Genomic DNA, 15034 nt, shown 5'->3' on the forward strand with positions numbered 1-15034 from the left:
TCACCACCATCACCACCACTCCCACTGCCAACCACCACCAATCCCATCCCCCACCGCCACCACTTCCCCACCCACTGCTGCCCCCCTTCCCCTGCCACTTGCCTACTTTCTCACCTGCCCACTGCCCCCTCATATCCCCACCCACTGCCATCGCCACTTCCCTAGCTGCCACCACCACCAACACTTCCCCTGCCTGCTGATGCCACTCTTCTCCCACCCACCTTCACCTCCCCACTTGTGGGACTGGGGTCAGGGCCATCTGACGGGCAAAGGTGGGAGCACACCATGTGCTCCCCCTGCAGGAGTAAATGCAGCACAGCCCTATGTGAACACAGTAGGGGCAGCCCAGGGCCAGGCCAGAAATGGTGAATTGGTAGGCATCCACCCACAAGCCGGATGCAATTGCCTAGTGGGCCAGATTTGGCCCATGGGCCAGATTTTGCCCACCTGTGGTCTACAAAGAAGACAGAGATGGGTTTTTCTCTGAAGCTTTAAGGGATAGGACTAGGAGCGATGGCTTCAAACTGCAGCAGACGAAATTTAGGTTGAATATTAGGATGAACTTTCTGATACTGAGGGTGGTCAAGCATTGGAATAGGCTACCTAGAGAAATTGTGGCAACTTCATCCTTGGAAATTTTAAGGACTGGATTAGGTAGACACTCAAGATATTTTATTATTATCAGTTAATTGAAAAAGGAAGAACAACCCAAAGATTCATCACCAAGACAACCACACAAATTTGAAAGCAGTAGTGATTCAGATACAGAAAAAATAAAATTAGATTATGGCTTAGTACTTTATTCTAAATATAAAAGATAGTATCTTTTTCATGGCTTATAACAGGGGTGGGTAATTATTTGGGCTGGAGGGCTAATGGAATTTTGGTGAGCTGTTGATGACTGGGGGGTGGTGCTGACTCAGCCTCAGCCCTTCCCATCACAGCTGCTTACACCACCCAGCACAGTGTGGGAGGAGAGGGGTAATTGCAACTGATGCCAATTGCTCCTATCCAGCCTCAGGCCCATCCATCCTGCACCCACCTCTGGGACAGAGCAGGTGAGCAGGGTCTCCATGTAGACTGGCTCAGGACCCCCATGAACAGGGTGCACTCAGCCAGGCAGATGGGATGGGGTCATGGGCAGGAAGGGATTAGTATCTGGGAGCAGAACAGAGAGGCAGGGCTGGGTCTAGGACTAGGATTGTGGGGCAGTACAAGTGTAGGACCGGGGCCTAGGGCAGAACTGTGGTCCGCTCCCCGCATGTCCCTGTGACAGGAGCTGGTGCTACACTTGGCCCCGCATGCTAGAGCTACTGGTGTGGCCAAGAGCCATACATGGGGATAGGATGGGCTATGCTCCATGCCAGGTAGCACCTCTGCATCCGGGGTGGCAGGACTGGCTGCATGTGCCACAGCCTGGGCTGCCCCCCCCATTGCCTTGGTCACGTGAGGCCAAGGGACCTTCAACGGACCAGATAGAATCACTTGATGGGCCAGATCTGTCCCACAGGCTTTATTTTGCTCACCTCTGACCTATAACAATTAAAGTATTTTGTTAAATGGAAAATAGGTTATTTAGCACCCGGGCTCCTGATAATAGAAGGAACTGGGCAATAATAGAGAAAGGGGAATAGGAACTGGAGATGCAAAAGCAGAAAGTTAAATAAAGTCAATGAAATACATAAATCAAGCTGAGCTTCATAACCCTTGGAGGTACCAGCTCCCCTCACATTGCTGTCCTGCCCTCAATATGCCTCTTTTTCCTAACCCTATAAATTACTAACTTCATTCACATTGACATGATAATCTCAAAGCTTATATCTGATACCTTTTAGCAGTCTATGCAATGGTTGTAACAAAATGTAAAGTCAATAATGAGAATCCTATAGAAACTGAAAAACTCTTTAATGAAGGATTCTAATGTTTGGATATTACCAAAACAGAAACTAAGATATATTTTGATATTACTAGTAAATCTCAACTATCTATAAAACTCAGCTGGAGATGTGTATAAAACAGTAACAGAGAAATTAATTAGCCTAGCTTCCCAGAAGATAAGAGAAACAGAACAGAAGTAGTGAATTAACACTGGAAATTGAAAATTTGCAAGGTTTGTATAAAAACTTGGAGCTATAAGTATATTTAAATCTTGCCTTCCTTAGACAGTAACTAAATATCATATTTATAGAGAAAATTGAACAGGTCCTTATTTGGTTGACACAGATATTAAAGGTGGGGAGGCTAATAAATTCACCTAAGATAAGGGGGTGGGGAAGAAGGAAACAAGTCAAATAAAAGTATATACTTTTTTTTTAAATAGTAAGATTTCATACCAGATGGATTGCTGAAGAATTTAGATGGCTTTATAAAAACCATGATGCTTCCAGGTAGGAAAAAAAAATATGTTCACAAAATAAGAGAAAATTTTATAAGGACTGGTTATTTCAATAATCTATTAGTTTTCACATTTTTTACTGAATATAATTTAATCAGACATCTGGGAGATTAAATGAAGGATTCTGATGACGTTCCCAACATTAAGAACCAAGAGAAGGCAACCATATGACACATCAAGGCTTGCCCTTCTAAACTCAGTGGGTGCATCTACAAGATGCTTAATGTACAGCAGACTAATTCTACTGCGCATTAGCATGCACAGTATAAATGGTGCTAATATGCTAATGCGCAGTAGTATTAGTCTACTGCGCATTAAGCATTACACAACAAGCATGCACTAATGCGCAGTATGGCAGCCTACAGTGCACTTATTTAGTACGTGATTGTATAAGTACTAACTTTAATGTGCAGTAGGCACTGAGCATTAATGAATGTATAGATGTGCCTGGTGAATAGCATTAAACTTATATCTTATTATGTTAATTTCATGTTTCTAGGTTCTTCTTTATTTAATTTAACTTCTAACTTCTATAGCTGACTTCAGCAGTTTATTCAATCTTCCAACCACCCAACATGCTAATCAGATTACTGTTTTAACAACATACATTTTTATTTTAAAGAAAGAGAAAACTTTTTAGTATCTTTTGCAGGGGAGGATGGAGAATTCTTGTCAGCAGATCTGAAATAGAGAACCTTTTAATTGCAAGGCAGATTTTTATCACTTTTGTCAACTGTTCCACAGATATTATAGTAGATTATTCACCCTAGAAAACACTCAAAGATTAGCAGATAATTTATAATTATTTCTTGGATTTAAAATATGCACTTTATTATTTAGATTTGTAGATTAGTGTGAAAAAGGCTTTACCTCATGAAGCCGGGAGGCGGCGGGACTTCATAGGCAGGACTTCACTCCAGGACTTCATAGGCAGCCTAGATCGGAGGTGCTGTCCACTGAGCCACTGTGGACAGCCTCAACCTCTGATGAAGACTGGAACCTAGTAGGACCCAGCAGCATGGCAGGTCAGCTGCAGCTGACAGACAGCCAAAGCCAAACCCAAAAGAGGAACAAGGCACCTGAGAATAGGGCGGTCCCAAACACGGACGCTATATAGACGAAGAGAGAGGGTCACTAAAGACGTCCATGATGAAAGGCGGCGTCACTACAGCCATCAGACCTGGGGGACCCGAGCATGGTCAACCCAGAGCACCATCCTCTACAACGAATGGTTCCATCATGGTTGGCGGTAGGTGGGGTGTAGGGGAGGTGGAGCCCCACAAAAAAGCCAAGAAGGGAGCGACCCGGGGGAAGCATCAGGGGAGTCAGGACCAAAACATTATCCTCCCAATTGAAATAACCGATCATCAAAGACATGGCAGACAAGACACCCAGTGTACCACCCCAAAGTCACTCGGAAACTGGCCCATTCATCCCAAAGAAGCCACAGCAAGGCTCAAGCAGAAGTCGCACGCATAACGTCTGGTGGAAAGACATGGGAGATTACAATTAGAATGTTCTGGGTTATACAAAACCTTAGAATTTCAAGTCATATTCTAAGGCTTTGCAAAGGAATCTATTAGTGATAAAAGTAATTTCAGCATCTATGTCAAATTATTTATCATTAACCACAAAGATGCTGCAATATACTGGCCATTTTACACATGACACCAAACTGCCATTAGGTAATTTACAGACAATCTGTATTAAAGTCAACCAAAGCCTTTATTTCATATATTCATCTTCCCACTAATATTACTTTCCATTACCCTTGGAGATAATGGTGCTTTTTATGCTGTTAATTCTAATAAGGAAATTTACAGATGGACACTATATTATCACTTAGGCTGTTTGCTGATGTGAGTGGCAGTTAAAACATTACTTCTTCACCCCACGACAGCAAAGTGGATCCAACAGGATGCTGAGTGCTTCATCAGCCTTTTACATTTTCTATTTTTTTAGATATCAGAATCTTATTAACAAAAAGTTTCCTTAAAAGGAAAATGTTTTACATAACCAACTCTTAAAAATAATCACAAGAACATACCCCAATGCTTTGTATTAATGTTATTCCTTTTCTTTCCAGACACAGAACACTGCTCACAGGAAGAAAAGAGGAAAAGGAGAAAGGTGGACAAGAGAAAAAATCATGCAAGTGTGACTGAAGTGATTTAGGATGAGAAGTACTTTTCACACCAGTTGCTAGATACACAGCTGATAAAGGTTGATGTGGAAGCTGGTCACCTGGCAGTGGTGAAATGAAGGATGTGACAGAAAGGAAGGAGCTGCTCATTGATCAGATGGAATCCAGACATGACAGTAACAGTTAATGAACCATGTCCTATGAAGCAGCTTCAGCACCTTTTTACAACCCCACTTCTCAGCCTTAATAAAAGTATCAGAGCCTTTAAAGGAGCACATCTGCTCCAGTAACTGATGGCAGAAAACTTTAACTGCAGGAGTTACAGTTTGGTCCTTCGCAGGATTTCACTCTCTGTACCTATTATGCTTAGAGAATATTTCATAATAATGTGTTAGTTGTTATGTCCATAATAGCCACAGAAAGAGCAGGATAATAACATTTCTGTAATGAAGCTTTGTACAGCATCACTGCAGAAATTAGATATTTAATTTATGTTAATTATAAGAAAGAACTGAAGCTGACTGAAAAGGAATAGGAAAATCATTTTCCAAAACTTCTCATTAGTTCAGTGGCAACTTTAAATAAGTATTTTTTTTTGACTTCTAACAACTGGCAAGTTTAAATCTGACCCCTGAAAAGCTGAGTAGCTGATTGGTTGCTTGTGAAAGATGCTCATCTGACAGGCCTTGAGTATGAACTCTTCATTTATCCATAGAGCATGTGTAACTTGATGCAACAATGTAGCTACTCACTTACTAAGATAACTTGCTAATGTGGGTCATAACCCTGCACTGGAAAGACCATCTCTGGCAGGGCAGGTTGGCCTTATGCTGAGATTGTCAATAAGATAGCCAGATATGTCAACTGTTACAGCACAAACTGGAATGCACACATTGGCCAATAAAGAACATTTTTACATCAATATCTTCTGATCACTATCAACCAGGTTAATAGGTACATAATTCTTTATTATGTTACTAATTCCCTCAGCTGCACAGTAATATACTTCAACTCTAATATGTTACAAACTGAATTCACATCCAGTAAAAGGAAGTTCTAATTTACACATGCAGAGTTGAAGTTATAGGTATCCAGCCTTTTATCAACTGTTCACATCTTTAAATATATTACAGTATCCAACACAAAGTTATGAGGACACTGGATTCACTGCATCCCTGAATTTAAATTATTACATAAGCCTAAACAGTATCTAAGCATAATACTGTCAATGTCTTCCAAGGAAGTGAGGGGAATAGCTTATTCCTGTCAAATGACTGAGGTTGTCCCAAATTCCTGCTTTAGCTCCTGACCTTCTTCTCACCACTTCTTTCTAGCTGAAGGGAACTGGACAGGTTCCTTTCAAAATCTGTTAATGTTATTCTTTGACCCTTAGACCATGAATATCAAGCATATAGCTTGGGGGCTGGATCTGGCCTGCCAGGTTACTGGTTGACCAGGGAATTTGGGTGCAGGGCTAGCAGGATGTGGGGCCTGTGGCAGAATCTGGGACCTTGGGGCCCTGTTGGACTCATCAGCAGCTGGGTGAGTAAGGGCTGTCAACACAGTCCCACTTAAACTTTCAGCTACCTGGCCCACAACTACTGCTGCTTTTGCCACCTCTGCTGTAGCAACTAGCTACTTGGCCTGCAACCTCTTACCACACCACCAGAGCTACCGCTTGCTCTGCCGCTGGCTTTACCACCTACCCTCTTGTCTAGCTATGGTCCGGGGCATAAGGTAAGTTTGACACCCCTGCTTTCACGTATAATCATCCCTGTCTTTAATGAGGGACTGGAGGTAAGGGAAAATGACTAGCTCTTCCCTGCCACATCTATCCTTTCCCTCCACCTCCCTCCGGAGGCCTCTCTTAGTTTTCGTGTCAACTAGCATTGTTTTATGCTTTCCTCCCAAGCCATCCTAGAAAGCCACAGCCTTATCACTTGTTGCCTCCACTAGCTGCATACTGGTTTCTCCTCAGCATTAGCTTGATCTCCTGATGTGACCAGACTCTCCCCTCCCACCTTGTTGGTTCCCCTTTAATGGGGGTCAAGAATCAGTAAGAGGAGAGACAGAAGGATAGACTTTCCAAGAAACCCTGCCTGCCCTGTCTCTTCTCAGCCCAGCAGCATTGCTGAAACTCAAAGAGAAGTGCTACTCCATGAAACCCCCTAATCTAAGCATTAATCATTTGGCTTCTAGCCTGGAAATTGAAAGCCCAAGATGAGACATTAACCAAGACTGGAGTTATACTATAAATTTTTGCCTGGTATAAGATTAGTTGGGTATGGTTTTGGTGCAACATTTCTATGATAACAAAAGCTGTAATGTAAACAAGGCTTATATAGGCATAAATGTGCTTTTGTCAGCATAGTTGTTTCATTCAGTATCTCGTGCAAATGGTATCTGAAAACATACTTTTTCTGCTGGTGGGTTTGTCCCTTAAATGAAGCATGGCTTTATGAAGATTTACGGCCTAGTTTTCAAAGCTTGGAGTATGGTTTGGCAGCTATACACTCATTTTCTGCCCTGGGCCACGTCCAAACGTGCACGGACATTTGGCTCCCCGGGGACACTGAGCTGCCCCTAGAGCTCCTCCCTTTAAATTGTTTGGCCTTCCCACTTTATCCTTCCCCCACCTCCAAGAGAGTCACTTCTACCTTACTTATAACCAATAGGGTGATGAGCCAATGAATCAGAAGGGGTGTGCCGCTGCTAATTGTCCCCAGGAAACGCCCATACCACATGCATTCTGGCACGTGGCAAGTGACCCCAGTAAGGTAGGAAAGTTCAGCAAACTCACTCTGCACATTTAGCTGCTCCTAGAGCTCCTCCCTTCAAATTGTTTGATCTTTCCACTTTACGCTCCTCTCCACCCGCAAGAGAACCACTTCTACCTCACTTATAACCAACAGCGTGATGATGAACCAATGAATCAACAGAAACTATTTAACAGACCAAGGACAAATCTGCATAGGAAAATTATACCAGCATTATCAAGCATTTGAATTTAAATTGATACTAGTTGAACCACATCAAACTCCCGAATGGATGCCTTACACAGATGCAAGAGTGGATCTTTTGGGTTAACTTAAATTCACAGTGTATAAGCTAAACCAAAAAAAGGCATTTTTATATGAAAGTAAGTGTCCTCCTAGGGTTTGTTTAGGTGTCAAAACTGAAGTTAAACCAGCACAACTTTCCTGTACAGATGAGGCCTGGTTGTTCCAAGGAAATATAGGTAGATGTTACTGCAAGGAATACAACTGCATCCCATGTTATTACCATATTATGTTAATACTTTCCAGTTATAAAAGCACCTGGAACATTAAAAGTGTCATGCAGTCATCCACTAATTAATCGCCTGAATATGAAGAGATACAGGAAACAATGAAGCATACAATAGTACAGTAAAGAGAAAGTAAATGTTATTAATGAGATGCAGATTAAAGTTCTATGTTCAGTTCTATTATTAACCACAGTTCTAAGTTATTATGATGGTAATCCTTTATTATGCTCTTTAATGAGACAATAGAGCTTTAACTCTAATGAGTTCTGAATTCTCCTCCATCTGTCTTGTGACATTATTATATATTTCTTCTCCAATTGCCAGTAGCCTCACAGTTATTTTATCACACATGACTAAATTCATCCAGCTGCAAAAGGCCTAAAGCAAAGAATTCCATACCACACAAATCACCCATAAGGAAATTCTTGTCTTGCCATTCTACTGATTTCAGGTATGAGACTTCAACACCCATTTGATACCTCAAAACCCATTTGTCCATTCCTATTGTATGCATTAGGGAACTGGCTTTTATGTTCTGTGAAGAGGCCTCCCCTTCCAAGGTAAATGTCAACCATTTTGTGTAAAACATTCCAAGAAAGTGGCTCCAGAAAAGGATTACTGTATTCAAAGCACAAATGTTTTCCAGGTAAAAGTATTGCTTTTCAAGATTTAACAGTTGTTGCTCTTCAATTCTACCCAAACGACTAAAATTAACAATTTCTGCATAAGCTGGCTTTTTCCCATTCTTGCTCCTCCATTGTTCTCTTGCTTAAGTTTAAGTAATTTATTAACTGGAAGTGACAGAAAAAGATATCATTATCTAAGAAAAGTATAACTATAATTAACTAATTGAGAAATTATATGGAGAAATTATATTGCCTGATGTAGAAAATATGGAATTGTGATCAGTACCTAACACACTAAACTAAACTAATTATTATGCACCGTAATGTATTTAAATCCCTTCTAAAAACATAATGTAACAGCAATATAAAGCACATATGTTAAAATATGTATTTATAAGACACTGATACAAGATTTTCCTTCACTCCACTACCTGAATATTTGTCTATAATGAAAGCTATTTAATAAATTATGCAAAAATTTGTCAGACTGTCACGGTAGCCTTTTACTTCTTTTCGTAAGTTTTTCTCCACCCCCCCGCCCAATTTGTGACACCACATAACATTCAGGTTTTGATTCTCAACAGATGTACAACAATGTAGCATCACTGATTTTCAGGAGCACTGCATCAATTTACACAATTGTGTCTAGAACAAGTGAGCATCTTTTTTTTTCTTCTATTGAATAACACTTCTATAAATCTTTCTTTTATAAGGTTACTTTCCTATCTCTCCTGCTTCATTCTCGTTTTGGTTTGATTCTTATATTTTTCACTCCTCCTCTTATTCCCTTTGCACCCTTTTCCTGTACCATACATCTGTTATCTTGCAGCAGGAGATAGCTTGCTATTCTCTGATAATCTTTTTTATTCTCACAGCCAGTACAGGTGGCAAGATAACTGTTCTTTTGAGCCTTGTCTGCTTCCTCAGAATAATTTGAAGTAGGAAGTACAACCCTTAGCTGTCAATTTGAGAGAAGCTTGAAGGAGTCAAACTACTTCCTAACATAGATACTGTTTCTATTTCTCTCTCATGTGAATTCCCAAAGCCAAACCAATGGCTAATTTGACACATCCATAAAATACCCCAAGAGTCAGATGCCTTTGATATCTAGGGAATTACCAAGTGCAACAGAATCAAACACTTCTTATTTTCCAAAAGGAAAGTGAGGAATGACTGCAAGCAGATTGGGTTGAGCAGGAGTAGAGTTATGCAATGACAGGCACATCCCTTTCTCTGAAAAAAATATGGTTACTGTAGCATAACTCCACATGAGATACTCAGGGCTCTTCTACAAAGGAAATCTCAGTCAGTACAAATCAAAGTGTGAATTTGTGTCTCTTCACACAATGGATATTTTTATCCCACCTCTATGAGTGCCTTTTTATGGCTTATAGTTAATCCACTTCAAAATGGACTAAAAAAGGTACTCTTAGCACTGAATAAGACCGTCTATATGAAGAACTACTGCCAAAAAGCTATTCTGGGCTATTTTCCTGTTCAGCAAGCTCTCAGCCAAATACCCCTTCCAGTCTTGGAAACAGTATATTGTCAACTTTCCATTTAATTTTAAATGTGTTTTATAACCCCAGTGTGACAGTACATACTGATCATCCTCGACCACGAGGGATTGCCGACGGTGCGTCAGTAGGTAGGCAAGCTATAGAAATGGAGATATGACAGAGTCCTGTCTCTATCTTTATACTTTCCCCAAACAATTAGCAATTTATATAGTCTCAAATGATGAACACAAACAAGAAGGTCCTGTTTCAAGAATGCTCACTTGAATTAACTGCCAACAATTACTACACTATACAACTATTGCCAGCAATGGACAATCCTCTAACTGGTAAACTGAAAACCACAAAGTATTTATAGGAAATCCCTTTGATCCTAAAAGTATCATTTACCTGTGTTCTGGGTCATTTAATTATTTGTCTTCTTAATCGAAGTCCTTTGATGTGATAAATATAGGAAGTCAGAGCACTGTTTTACACTGGTCAAGTTACCCACTCAGAAGAAAGATATCAGACAAAGAAGCAGTTCTGATAATTTTGTCTGAGAAACAGACTCTAAATGATATTTTATTTTATTTTTTGGAACATAATTTGATCTCTGCTCCATTTTACATTTCGGATATAAATTTTGCTTTTATTAATGTTTAATTGCCTCAAGTAAATGTAAAGGATTTTTTTTCTTTTAGCCAAAGAAGATACGATATTTTTTATTGGACCAAATCTAGTTGGGAGAACTGTTGGGCACGCTTTTGGACCTCAGATGCCCTTCCTCAATTCATACATTTCCTGCATTATCACATTTACAACACTCCAACTCTATCAAAAAAGAGGCTATTTAAAGAAACCAGACCCTCCCCACAAGGAGCTAACTGAGGCTTGCTCCTGTTACCTAACATTTGTAGATTTCAATTATGTAAATTAAATTAATTGATGCATTTAATTAATATATTTATCCTCACAACACTGTTCTACTACAATCTCTATTTTACAAATATGTCCAGATTCTTAAAGACATGTGAAAGTATAATTCTTAATCAAGAAAAAAATCTGTCTATGAATTACTCATCACAGTTTTACAAAATGTCTCTGGCAAACAGGCCCTAAGCTAAGGTTCCCAAAGTGCTAAGCTATAAACAATAACTGTCTACATACATTTAGACTGGTCTGAAGAGATTACAGAATAGTTTTGATTAAACTGGTGACTGTACAAAAAGTCTTGGGCTAGGGATAGAAGTTACACATAAACCAGTTTAGGGGTGAAAACAGAAGTGCCAGTTTTTGCCTGATCTGGCCACAGAAAGGAGTTTATTGCTGAGACCAAACACAAGTGCACAGTTGCAAACAGCTTCAAAAATGGCTGATTGGGTGAAAATCTGACCTCTCATTGCATGAGGCATCAGATAAAGGTGTTACAAAAGGTAGTGTCTTTTGTAACTTGTGTCTGTAGAGCTCCCAGACTATTGCTGTTTTCAGAATGAAAGGGGGGGAAAGGAAGCAGAGGGAGTTCAGTCTAGGGATTTCCAGCCCCCCCAGAGGATGGGGAAGGTATATTGCAGCCTCTCTGAGGTGGGGGGGGTCTCCAATTCACCCAACCCACTGTTCAGCACCAGGTGAGGAGCACCAAGAATTACCTCCCTCCACTGCCTCCTCTCCCTCCCTCTCCCCGTCCATTCTGACAATAGGGAGCACTGATCATTGCTGTGGGAACCTGGCTTCAGGCTTCCAGCCACAGTTAGATTCCCCACTCCCTGGAACCAACAGTGAACATCTGTTTGGTGTGGGGTAATGTTGTAACGCAGAACGCTTTGCAGAAATTGTTCTGAGTTACAGCTGGGAGCTGCACTTCTATTTGCACTGTAAGTGATCAGTGGTTTAACCCTGTAACAGAACAGAAGTTCAGTGCATTTAAACCACTTTCAAAATAAACTTGGATGGATGTAGTATCAGACTTAACTGATAGGGCTGTGCGAAATTTTGCCAGCAGTTTTGTTCTGATGCTGTTTTGACTCATTTTGAGCTCGAAACAGCAAAATCAAAATGAAACAGAGAGCTTCAAAACAGCCTCGAAATGAAACGAGGCAAGTCAAAATGTTTCGAAATTTTCAAAACGTTTCGAGTTTTGAAGCTCAGGCTGGGCTTGCCTGTAGGGAAACAGAAACTAAAGTAAGGAGAGAGGGGGGAAAGGGGGGAGAAGAAGAGCTCTCATTATTGACTGTGTAGCTGGCCAGTGACTGTCATCCTTTCCTGAGGTCCCTTCCAATCCCAGTGCTCTAGGGACGGGATGGAAAAACTGCATAAAAGGCAGCATTGTTTGGACTGCCCTGCTTTCTGCCTTGGTGTCAGTTGAGTGAGGGTGCACCTTAACACACACACAGTGTCAGCCCCCCACATCACAAGTTTTGCCTGTCAGCGCCAGAGATGCAGGGGCATCTATGTTCTGGGGCCCTGCACCTATCTCCTTGAAACTTGGCAGGCTTTGTGGATTCAGCAGGGGCTAGCATGCCTGCAGTTTTAACCCCGCTGTGGTGTACACATGACATGAGTTTTTTGCTTCCAAGACTTTGAGGTGCAGTTTCCCTGAAACCCCTGCACCTATCTCCTTGAAACTTGGCAGGCTTCCTGCTCTCAGAAGGGGCTACCATTCCTGCAAGCTTCTACCAATTCAGGCCAGAAATGACAAAGTTATAGGCTGTTGTGAGCTTCACCATTATAGCCTATGGGCAAAATGTCGAAACAGCAAAACTGTTTCAACAAAACGAAACAGAACAGCAGTTTCGAATTGAAACAAAATTCAAAATGAAATGCTGTTCCATCACAACATTGAAACTCAAGTCAAAATGGAACAGTGCCGTTTTGCACAGCCCTATTAACTGATTTAGATCAAACCAGTTTGTGGACCTTCTGTCCCAGACCCCTTCCTGATTCAAGTCCCTAGCATCCCAGGAGCTTTGCAGCCCAGGGCTCTGCAATCTTCTCCAGTGGAGGAGACACTTCCCAACTCCTTTGCTCCCTAGCCTGCTTCCTGGCAGTCCCAGGGAGCTGGAGGAATTCCTTGCCTCCCCTTCTCCGACACAGCTGATTGACTTGGCTGCTGCCACAGGAGGGAGTGGGGGAGGGAGTTCCCAAGGCCACCCAGGGTGTGGGTACCAGGGATGCCCTGCCTTAGGGAGCTTCCTCCACCCTGGCCCAGGCTCCCCTAGCCCAGGGCAGCCCCAAGGAACTGAGGGGAATTCCCCTGTCCTCCCCCTTCCCAGCTGCAGATTGCTTCAGCTGCTGCCACAGGAGGGAGAGAAAAGAAGTCCTTCTGGCTGAGTGCCTGCTCAAGCAGCCCAGTAGGCGGGCACTGGGGACCCCTGCTTTGGGGGGCTTCCCCCACCCCAGCCCAGGGTCCCCCATCCCCAGGGACCTGAGGGAAATTCTTCCCCTCCCAAACCCCACAGCTGCTTGCCTTAGCCACTATGAGTCTAAGGCAAGCAGCTGCAGGGGAATAGGAGAATTCCTGTCTGTTCCCCGAGGCTGCTATCCCTCAGATTTGCAGTGGCTGAGGCAGCAGCTGTGGGGCAGCAAGAGGGCAAGACTTCCCCTCATCTCCCTGGGGCTGCCCTGGGCTGAGGAACCATGGGCTGGAGTGGGGGGAAGCCCCCAAAGCAGGGGTTCACATGCGCCCCCATGCTGGGCTGCAGAGGCAGGCACCCAGGCCAGAAGACTTCTTTTCCCTCCCCCCTGTGGCTGCAGATAAAGCAGCCAGCAGCTGGGAAGGGGGCAGGGGAGAAATGGAGAAGGTTGAGAAAGTCCAGAGAAGAGCCACTCATATGATTTGAGGCCTAAAGAGCAAGCCATATGAAGAAAGGCTGACAGATATGGGACTGTTCAGCCTAGAAAAGATAATACTTTGCAGGGATTTGGTGCCAGCTTATAAATATATCAGGGGAGAGCATCAGGGGTTAGGCAGACAACTATTCACCAAAGCGCCTCAGGGGAAAATGAGAAGCAATGGTCATAAACTCCTAGAATAGGAGTAGGTACCCCCTGGCATGGGTGCCAAAGTGTGGCACGTGAAGGCATTTTGCTTGGCACGCATGCCTTGGGGCAGACGGCACAGAAGGGGCCAGGGTTGCAATGCCACAAGGATCAGGCCCCTTGCAGCTCCTCCTCTGTCTGCCCTTGGCATGCCATATCTTACAAATTGAGGTGGCAGGTGTTTTTGGCACACTGCCCAAAAATGTTGCCAACCCCTGTCCGAGAAGAAGGTTTCAGACTGAATATAAGGAAAAACTTTTTCACGGTTCATGTGACCAGACTCTGGAACAGACTCCCAGGAAGAGTGGTGGAGGCACCTACCCTGGAGATCTTCAAAAGGAGACTGCGCACACATCTTGCTGGAGTTATTTGACCCCAGTAATCTTTCCTGCTCAGAGCAGGGGGCCTGGACCTGATGATCTCACAAGGTCCCTTCCAGCCCAAAACTCCTGTGAATCTGTGAAATTTTCTTCAGCTCCCCAGGGCTGCACTGGGCTAAGTGACCCCAGGCTGGGGGAAACCCTGCCGAGAAAAGGTTACTCCAAGGTGGGTCAGCACCTGGACAGGGGGCTCCTCAACCCCCTGTAAGGAGACAGTGTGGGGTTGGGGGCATGTGCTGGGGAGCTAATCAGGGATGACTTCACTCGGCTGAGCTGGCAATGGTCAGCAGGGTGGGAGACATGCTCTAGCACCCCCAACCTACTGGCCTGGGCCAGTGCTGGCCTCCCCCTGCCTTCCCAATTGAAACCTGAACATCAGTTCAGTTGGTTATTGGTTCAGTGTATGCAACTTAAAGGAAGCTACCTAGCTTGAATCAATTCTGCCTCAAGCTTTTTGACTGTCTGTACTTAGCCCCAGTGTTCTTATTACTCCTGCTAATTTTACCTGGTTATAATCTAAAGAGAAAGTATCTGTATAGGCCATTGTAAGCAAAGATTGAATATTAGGACAAGTTTTGGCATTCAAAAGATGTCTACATACAGCAGAGCAGATCAACAAGCTATGTATATAAATGGCATTGCTCTTCTGGAATCAGTGAGCCTATGACAA

At 42.9% G+C, this 15034-nt stretch overlaps 1 long non-coding RNA gene across 1 annotated transcript in view; it reads left to right on the forward strand.

Moving 5' to 3' along the window:
- LOC109300873 overlaps positions 1-8935 on the forward strand; it is a 53309-nt gene extending 44374 nt beyond the window's left edge. The window contains exon 4 of the long non-coding RNA XR_002098352.1: positions 4482-8935. This is a non-coding gene — a long non-coding RNA (uncharacterized LOC109300873). The remainder of the gene's footprint in view (positions 1-4481) is intronic.
- Positions 8936-15034: the final 6099 nt, after the last annotated feature.

The sequence above is a fragment of the Gavialis gangeticus genome, unplaced genomic scaffold, assembly GCF_001723915.1.
Source record: "Gavialis gangeticus isolate Ggan-Ray unplaced genomic scaffold, GavGan_comp1, whole genome shotgun sequence".
Taxonomy (NCBI): domain Eukaryota; kingdom Metazoa; phylum Chordata; order Crocodylia; family Gavialidae; genus Gavialis; species Gavialis gangeticus.